The 9,488-nt window shown below is 38.3% G+C and overlaps 1 long non-coding RNA gene and 1 other non-coding gene across 5 annotated transcripts; one reads left to right on the forward strand and one right to left on the reverse strand.

Moving 5' to 3' along the window:
- Nucleotides 1–274: 274 nt before the first annotated feature.
- On the reverse strand, nt 275–6,878 carry LOC117425817 (uncharacterized). 4 transcript variants are annotated; one of them, XR_009307872.1, is made up of 8 exons: nt 6,169–6,878; nt 4,995–5,232; nt 4,726–4,830; nt 3,778–3,957; nt 2,889–3,143; nt 2,625–2,781; nt 1,962–2,102; nt 275–1,639 (listed from the first exon to the last, which is right to left on the reverse strand). It is a non-coding gene; the product is annotated as an uncharacterized LOC117425817 (long non-coding RNA). The 4 variants fall into 4 exon arrangements; XR_009307871.1 differs by having other exon boundaries at nt 275–1,085; nt 1,535–1,639; nt 2,889–3,957; XR_009307873.1 differs by having other exon boundaries at nt 2,625–2,763; nt 2,889–3,957.
- On the forward strand, nt 6,676–6,790 carry LOC131698973 (U5 spliceosomal RNA). Its single transcript, XR_009307968.1, has one exon. It is a non-coding gene; the product is annotated as a U5 spliceosomal RNA (small nuclear RNA).
- Nucleotides 6,879–9,488: the final 2,610 nt, after the last annotated feature.

Consider the following 9,488-nt stretch of genomic DNA (forward strand, 5'->3'; position numbering starts at 1 on the left):
ATACATTGTGTAATGACTACCTCTACAATAGCAATACATTATTTTTGTAGTTTGATCAGTGTTAACCTTTCTTAGTATGATACTTCTGAACCCTGACAAGTACTAATACCTCACAATATCACCAAGGTATATAAGGTAAATCAGAATTTTTATATTATTAGTGTTTCTTTTTTCAGCAGTTCCTATAATTTGTTAGTGTGACAGGTAAAACAAATTGGGTGAGAAAAGGACATAACATTGGCAAAAAAAATTAAATTAGAAAGAAACAGACATCCAAATTTGATGATTTTTTTATTGTTTGGGACAGCTGTATTTTTTGTCATTGAGTCTGACTTTCTTAAATAAATAAATGACAATAGTATCTGTGCTTATGTTGATATTTAACAGATGTTTTCACAAACTTAAGGAAGTATTTTAGAAGAAAAAAAAGCGTTGTCTTCTCCTCCCCCCCACCCCCCAAAAAAAGTTTTGAGAATCAGTGCATTATTTATTGTAATCAAAATAATAAAATGGCCTAATAAAATTGCCAGTCATTAATTTGAATTTCTTTCTTAGTACATTTAGTATTTATATAAATGTATTATTACTTGTACTGTGATTCTTGAAATGTATTTTTGTTTACGACTGTAAGCCGCCCTGGATAAGGGCATCTGTTAATAAATAAATAAATAAATAAATAATAATAATAATAATAATAATAATAATAATAATAATAATAATAATAATAATAATATAGCAGAACATTAACCTGGATGTTTTTTTTTTACTTTGTCATGTTTATATTTCTAGTTGTCAAATCAATTATGTTGTATATTTTAATTGGCCCCTGAAGGAGTTCAAACAGATTTCTCATGGCGGAATTCTAAATTAGACAAGTCCAAAGCCGGTGTCTACAGTATGTATACAGGAAAGAAGATCCTCCTCAAATGATGAGTAGTGAAAGTCGTGTCTGGGTAGTTTAATGATTTCGAAGCAGGTGGATGCTTTGGGCAGTTTGGTATCTGTGACCTCAACAGACAGCTCCTTCGGGAGGACCTCCCATCCAACCCAGAATCTGAGGAGATCAATCAGCGCTCTTGGTGATGCTACAAAAGTGAAAAATAAATAAATGCCTCTTTTCAAATTTCACAGGGTCTTGAGTACTGTCAAGTCAGCTTTTTGAAAAGTAACAAATATTTTTACTTTTGTTGATTATAATGTGCTACGTATGATCTACCTATGTACATATAATACTTGCATATAAAAGACATGAAGGCTGTATTTGTGCTTTGAGTCGTAAAAATAAAATCATACTAGCACAGTAGTGACATCAAAATGTTATTCGTCTACAAGATTATTCTTATTCATTACATTCCCTTTCAGTGTGAACATTAGCTTATGTATTCTTTGTATAGGAATATTACATATGAAGTGGTGGCAAATGCTGTTTTGAGTGATGAAGAATAAGAAGTTGTCCCTTCTCGTATAAGGTAAGAATGAGTTGGGTGGTTAAAATAAAATTATACATGGCGATGATTAATAGATTCAATTATACTGTTTCAATGAATGTCCTGAAGAAGCCTGTGATACGGCATTTAGTCTCAAGAGAACAGTCATCATCATCATCTTCCGCCACATTCAGTGTGGGCCAGGTGATCATCTTGAGGAAAAAAAGAATGAATAGATAAATGAATGAACGGCAGGGGATCTCTTGCTGAACCTTATTGGCCATTTTTGTTCAATTCCAATATTGAAATTGCTCAATAACAAGCTTCATCTCAAAGCTCTATACAAGCTGGGTTTTATATTGTAGACTAAAACATACTAGTATATGAGCTTCACAGTTACACCAAAAAATATATAAACTTCAGAATTAGAAATATAACAATTAAATCACATTATCAAAACACTGAAACAGTAACACACTGCCACAGGCATTCACAACTTAATCAGGGAACAACATGTAATAAAATGTAACACACCTGGGAGGTGTATAGTGTGTCAGAGGCCCTTGGAAACATCAGTGGAATAATATCACTTCTTTCCTTCAGGAGAGGCCAGACCAATGTCTCTTTCAGTCTTTTCCTCAGCTGTTTAACCTGTCGAGTTGGTCTTACAATAACCTACCACAAATAAGAAGAGTATAGCAGAGTAATAAGCAAACTGAAGAATGTACCCAATTAAAATGCATAATAACTGTAGGTCAGGGGTGGTCAAACAGCCCTGTGGACTCCCATCCCCAGCCGGCAAAAGAACGACAGGATTGAACCAGCAACCTCAGAGTCGTAAAGCGCACCCTGCACTCCTAGTGGAGGCCTTTACCGAATGCGCCACTCAGGAATCCAGTCCAGCTGATTTTATAGGTCACCTTTCATTATCAATGTCTAAAACACATGGAAGAATTTCAATGTGACGAATTAAGCAGGTGAATTTGTTAAATGAAGTCCTTTAGTGATCGTTTCAATTAAAAATTCCCTCTTCAGACCTCAATCACAAGAGTTTCCCTTTTATTGAACACATTTGCTGGATAGGGGCTCTCCATGACTGGGTTTGGCCACCCCTGCTGTAGGTTATCAATTAATTACAAAACTAACCAGTACAATGAGTAAACCTAACATGGATATGCACGAAACAAACCTACTTACAGCGTGAAGGAGGAGTTTGTCCATTAGCCAATGCCGATTTTCTTGCCGTTCCATTCTTAGTTGTTCACATGGAACGGAGATCATCCCACTCTACATCAGTGATTTACACTTCAGTACATTTCAGTCTCCAGCCTACAACCTTGAATTTGGGACAATTCTGTTCAAAAGAGTGCTTGTTAGCAATTTTCAGAGGCACAGAAAATGAGAGAATACAGAACAGACAATAAAAGTTTCAGCCATTGAAATTATGCATACATTACTTACTAATCTGACAGTTTCACGAACATCAATATCAGGACAGTCGTGAATCTCCAGATTGGCTGTTTCTGGTGCACCTCCAAGCAACACATGGATAATTGCAGGACTCAATCCAGCTAAGCTTGGACCACCGTGCAGGAAAGAATGTCCAATCATTCGCCCAGCAACGTGAAACATGTCACTCTCGAGAAGGAACTCAGATGTGGAGGGAATTAAATGGTCAGGTTCTCCTTCAAACATTAAAAGTTCTGTCAGTGATTCCTGAGGAGGGAGGAAATCAAACATAAATAAGGATCAAATCACATTTTATATTCTGCAAAAAATTGAACTCACAGCACTGCTAACTGAGTTCATACTGTCTAGGCGTTATTTCCACAATTGTAAACATTAAAGCACAGTGTGTAGATGCAAGACTAAACAATAATGGAAACAAACAATGATTTCTGTAGTACTCTTAGAATAAATAACCTGAACAGTGATGTCCTTGGCCAGTTAATTAACTAAAACCATTGCGCATGGGATGCCTCCACTATACAGTCTATCCTTATTCTGTTAGATTGGTGATGTATAAAAAGTAAAAATATGACCGATAAAGTATATAGATTTTTTCCACAAGCATGTGACAAATATTACAAATACATTGTGATCTGTAATATTCTTGAGCAAATTAATATAAACTGACATTTCTAAATAACCTCATTTAAAAACCCTGTTTTATAGAAAGCAAGTTACGATGAAAACCAAACTGAAGCTTTGATATAATTGTGGAGAAAAAGAACCTGTTCACTCCTTCACCCTCAGCTGCATCGCCTATGGAAAACTCAGAACATTAAAATATGAAACCATGATTAAAACCTTAAAAATAAAGAGAGTGAGTAAAATTCCATTCAAATACCTTCAAGTGTGCATTTTAAAGGACAGGCCCATTCTATTATGGACATTTTATAAAATGACAAAATGTCCCTCTCTCTATTCTCCATGCTGTCTCGCAAATCCATTCTTAGATGGAGTGGTTTACCAGTTTCATGCTGCTTCAATACAGCCTCCCTGAACAAATTTGCCATGATTTTCCATTCTGAAAAGAAATAAAACATACCCATTGAAAAACAGAAAGGTGTGAGCTTATTTCATTCAACACATAAAATTAATTCAAATAATTTAATTCACAAACCGTCCTCAGCCTCTCTGCTGTCAACGAAGACTGCTCTGTCTACTCCTGCATCCCTACTGCTGTCTATTATTTCACTTGGTCTATCCGGAATACACTCCTGAGGCTGTAGCAGCTCATCAGAATTCAGCAGCACACAAGTTACTGTTGCAGTGGGCACCTCTGAACTCTGAGTCTCACCTACTCCTTCCACTACACTACTGTCTGTGCTCTCAAATGAAGGCCTTGAAGACAATACATTTTAAATCATAAGTTTCACATGAAGTAATTAACTAAGAAGACACAGCAAAACAAAGACAATTAAGGACAAAGCCTCACAAGCATATGCAGGACCAACACATTCTCAGATCACTGTGAGAATTTTCATCAAAAAGTTCCTTTGGTATATGACAACAGGTAATAAGAACTTGACATATGTATCCATGAAGTGCAGCAAAACAATGATTATAACCACTACTTAAATTATATTACATCAAAACACAGCCAATCAGCTTTTATTCATTTTTAAAACATTTAACGAGACCAATACATTTATTTCTGTAAGACTACATTAACATAATCATTTCCTGAAAACCACTATACGCATATTTCATCATTTTACTGCAAATAAACCTTTCAAAATAGTTAATGTACTGTATTTAACAATGACCAATTACATTAACAAAAACACTATACCTGCTGCTACAGCCGTCACTGTGACTTTATTTCTGAGAAGGAAAAGTCTTTCTCACAAAAGAGGCACTTCATCAGGGGCCCAGTGGATAAGGACAGCCCAGGAACCTACAAAATGAATTGCAGCAGACACGTCATTCACTGCAAATGCAATGTTACACTACAGCTGAATGAACATGTGGAACCCTCAAAACCCACCAAAGAAGATGGATGAATAATAAGAATTTACCAGCACTAAGAAATAATCAAAGAAAAAAACAATAAGCTCTTACCTGATCCATATTAAGACCTCTTTGTAGCGGCCTTACATAGATAATGGCAGAGACCATTTGGGTTTCTGGGTCCCTTAAATATTTTGCTGAGTACCCCTCATTAGGGCAACAATAACAGCCTAGATCTGTCTTCTCGTAGATCCTGAAATCTTTATTAGTTAAAATCCACCACCCTCACTCAGTTTGGGATAAGATTCGAATAACTGTCTTCTGAATCCTTCACAACTGCTGTCACAACCTTGACATAAAACAGAACACAAATGTAATAAATGTGAATCTAGCGAACATCTTAAACACTGATATTATTTATTATTATTATTATTATTATTATTATTATTATTATTATTATTATTATTATTATTTATTTCTTAGCAGACGCCCTTACCCAGGGCGACTTACAATTGTTACAAGATATCACATTATACATTGTTTCACATTATACAGATATCACATTATTTTTACATACAATTACCCATTTATACACAACCTTGTATTTTGCTGCTACTAAAGCAGCATAGGTGTTTTATTGGTTTTATTTTTTTTATAGCATCTGTAAGCAAAACACAAAGCTGAACGGATCACTAACTGCAAAACAATCCCAAACTAAATTCCAGTCATTTACTTAGGAGTAGCATCTAAAAGGATTTTGGGAGCTTTATGATAGTAATAGTGGTTGATGACATTTCAGTAGCATAGAACAGTGGTTTAATAAAAAGTCTAAAATATCGAAGGTACAGGTTACACTGCATTAAGCTCTACATCGCGTTATTTGTTATTAGCTTCTCATTGGGTTTATTTGTATCTGCTTTTAGAATCGTGATATATACTGAACATCGAAAGAAACTTTAGATAAAATTCACTAGAATGACAAATTCTGTTTTACAGCAGGTGCAGTAAGATTGTAATGTGCTGATTAACAATTGACATTGTACTGTATATGGTTATGGGGGGACAGGGGGTACTGTGAAATTCACAGGCTAGTACTAGCGTGTGGCCACCGTTGCTGAGCAGCAGGCATTTTGTCATCATGTCCATCATGTATATACCTCGTTTTTTGTTTGGTTTTTTTTTCGAATGAAATGTGTAATAATACTGATCAGTTTCTTGTGATGCTCAGTATATGTACTATTAAATAACGCGTTTTAATTTTGACAGAATATTTGCATAAACGTACCTTGAAAGGTGGTTCTACATTCAGTTCGTCTTTCTGCTGAGTCTAGTCGGCTCCGTGGAGTCGGGTTTCCTTTCAGACAGCAGAAGTTGGGAGTGTAAGTGACACCAACACGGCGCTGGAGTGGGAACGCTCGTCTTCTTTTTGAAGGCGATCCTCTGTACGGGGCGGAAATCCTTGAAACTTCGGCTAAAAATAGAGAGGGACAAAAAAATATAAACGGAAAACGAATACCTTGGGGTTGAGCAATACTGTTGGGTGGAAACCGCGCTGCAGGGTTGGATCATATTTGCATACCCATAATGCACTTTGGTAGAATCTAATTTCCTCTTATGAAATGCATGCTTTTAAAATATCATATTTAAATCTAAATGTCAACATACAGTACTTGTATGCTGTTTTGGCTGTTTTTCTCAAGACTTAGACTTTAAAATGCTCGTTTAAAACAACTACCCGTCCCTTGTTACAATAACAATATGAGTAGGTTGCCTACTGAACGGTGATGTTAGCATACTCTGGTTTCTCTTCAGATCGCATAAATCTTTCGCCTTTTACTAAAGATTTCCGTGGAGAGGAACATTTATGAGTTTCAACTAATTTTTTGATGCCCTGCTTTGGCGGGGCTTCCCTTTGTTGTGTAATAATAGAATTGCAGTATGTGCTGTTGTTCACACCAGCACCAGTGTTATACGCGGTCCCTTTTTTCTTGCTCCCTTTCGTGTAGTTTTCAACTCGATGCATTAACTTTAGGCACAGACCTGCACAACAGCGCCATGTTGCCACGGCAGCAGTATTACATCCGTAGTGGTTTGTTTAGCACTACCATAGAGAATGAATGGGACATCGTTTAGGGCGGTTTAGCTAAACAATTCTTTCTATTAGTCCAAAGAATGTAGTGGTAACATTTATTAACATCTAAAATGATTATAAATCGTTTTTTTAGAGTTCTCTGTAATATTTATATCAACCATTATGCAGACCCAGGTGCATTATGGGAGGACTCCTACAACCCTAAAACCTTTACAATTCGAACCTGTGCTAACATTTATTAGATTCAAAAATAACTTTAAATAATTTTTAAGAGTACGTTGTACTGTTAAAATCAACCATTATGTAGAACCATGTTCATTATATATATTTTATATAGCTATATTTTAATATATTTTAGCTCAAAGAGCCAGCTACATTTATATTTTGATATATATTTTATACTTTAATATATATTTTTTTACTGATGATGAAACTCTTTAATATGCTTGGGGTCTCTCTGTTTGTCAATAACCCAGGTTATTGTTTCGGAGGGACTCGAACACGGTCAAAAGAAAAATACACACACACACACACACACACTCTCTTTTTTCTTTTTCTTTTCTATGTAATAGTCTGTAAACTAGGGCACAACAGATGCCTTTTTAGGGGGTGGGCTATTTTTGATGGATAACCCGTTAATGTCGAAAAAAGGGGGCGGGGCATAAGGGTCATAAATCACTCAAAAAGGCATGGGGAAAGGGGCGGGGCTTAAATGTCATAAATCACTCAACGGCTTGGAAAGGGGCGGAGCTTGTGGTCATAAATCAATCAATAGGTGCGGGGCTTGGGTCATAAATCAATCAAAAGGTGTAAAGGGGCGGGACTTAGGGTCATACATCTGTCAAAAGGGACAGGGCTGAGAAAGTGACATTCGCTGTATCGCCTTTACTACTAATAAATATTGCAGGCAATTTCGAAAAAAGCAACGGCCGAGCTCTGTCTTTAGAAAAAGCACTGAAATGTTCCTTGCACAATTGTTTAAATTATAGATGCCCACTTAAACTGAGAATTTTTTCCAATTGCTTTTTACATTTAATTTTTGTCTTTCGACATTTCTGCTTCACCTTTTAGTTCTGCTTTATGGAGGATATTCCATGCCCAAATTAAAAATAAACAAATGCATAAATGAATAACTAAATGGACATGTATTTATTTATTGATTGATTTATGTATTTCAACATTTATTCATTTATATATTTATTTATTCATTGAAGAGGGCGCCATCTGGGAGGAGCAGAGGGCGGCCCCGGACCCCGAGGAGGCGTCACAGCCACGATTCTTCCTACGTGGTCTCGGTGCCAAGCAGCGCCCCCTACTCCGCCAGGGAAGGACACCGTTCACCTGGGGAGGGGGTCCCTCTTGCGAGGCGACCATCTCCTCAGGGACTAAAGTAATAGTTCCTTCAACTGCCCAGATTTGCTGCTTACGTTGTTTCTTTTCCGTAGAGAGAGACAACCCGGACGTCCAGAGGCTTCTCCCACCCCAATCGGAGGAGCCAGCTGAAGGATGGCGTTCCGGCCAACCCAGGAGACTAGGAGGCACAATGCGGTGCGCTTCACAAGGACCCAGCAAGAGGAAACGGAACCAGGACTGACGAGACTGGAGTTCAGCCGGACCATTCTTCAGAGGGGTATGGGTTTTTCCCCTTCTGACTTGAATTGTTTGGTGAAATTGCCAGGGCTTAAGGAAGTGTTTGAGGTCAGTTTTAGGAACCCCCAAAAGTTACAAGAAATGTGGTCCTTTTGGGGGGAGAATAAATATCTCGCTCCATACAAAGAATTTTGTGTGGATGCACTGACAGACAGAGAAATGAAAGTTGTTACTGTCCAATTCAATGAGGCTGTTAGCGACTATGATATTACAACATGGCTTAACCGCTATGGGAGGGTGTCATCAGAAGGGAGGAAAATTACAGATGAAGATGGGGTTTGGACAGGAGCCAGAAAGTGGCTGGTACGCCTTAATGTTGATCCATCGGGCATTGGAGGCGTCCGCCACATTCCAAACTCCATAGTGTTAGGGCCCAACAGAGGGCTGGTATTCTATAATGGGATGCCAAAACTCTGCAGGAAATGTGGGGAATTAGGACACCTGGCGGCCGCGTGTACTGTAGTCAAGTGCAGGAACTGCGGCGCCCCCCACGAGACCAGCCACTGCAGAGAAGAGAGGCAGTGCAATTTGTGTGGAAAGAAGGGGCACCTGTTTAAGGACTGCCCCTCTTCCTATGCCAACATGGCCAGAGCCAGCAAGGCAAACACAAACAAGCCTAGGCCTGAGCAGGAAGAGGGAGCAAGTAACAAAGATCAGTCCACATCACCACCAACAGTATCCAAGACCCAGACTCCAGCACCACCATCATCACCAGCACCCCCCTCACCCCCCCGCCCCCGAGACATGTCCCGTTTTACGAGGACCCCTTCCCCCAGCCCAGAGAGAGAGTACAACAGCTACTCCACTAGCTCCTCCAGTAGCTCCTCTGATGCAGAACACGAGGCAGGGAGGGAGCCCGGACC

Source organism: Acipenser ruthenus, chromosome 20 (genome assembly GCF_902713425.1).
Source record: "Acipenser ruthenus chromosome 20, fAciRut3.2 maternal haplotype, whole genome shotgun sequence".
NCBI lineage: Eukaryota > Metazoa > Chordata > Actinopteri > Acipenseriformes > Acipenseridae > Acipenser > Acipenser ruthenus.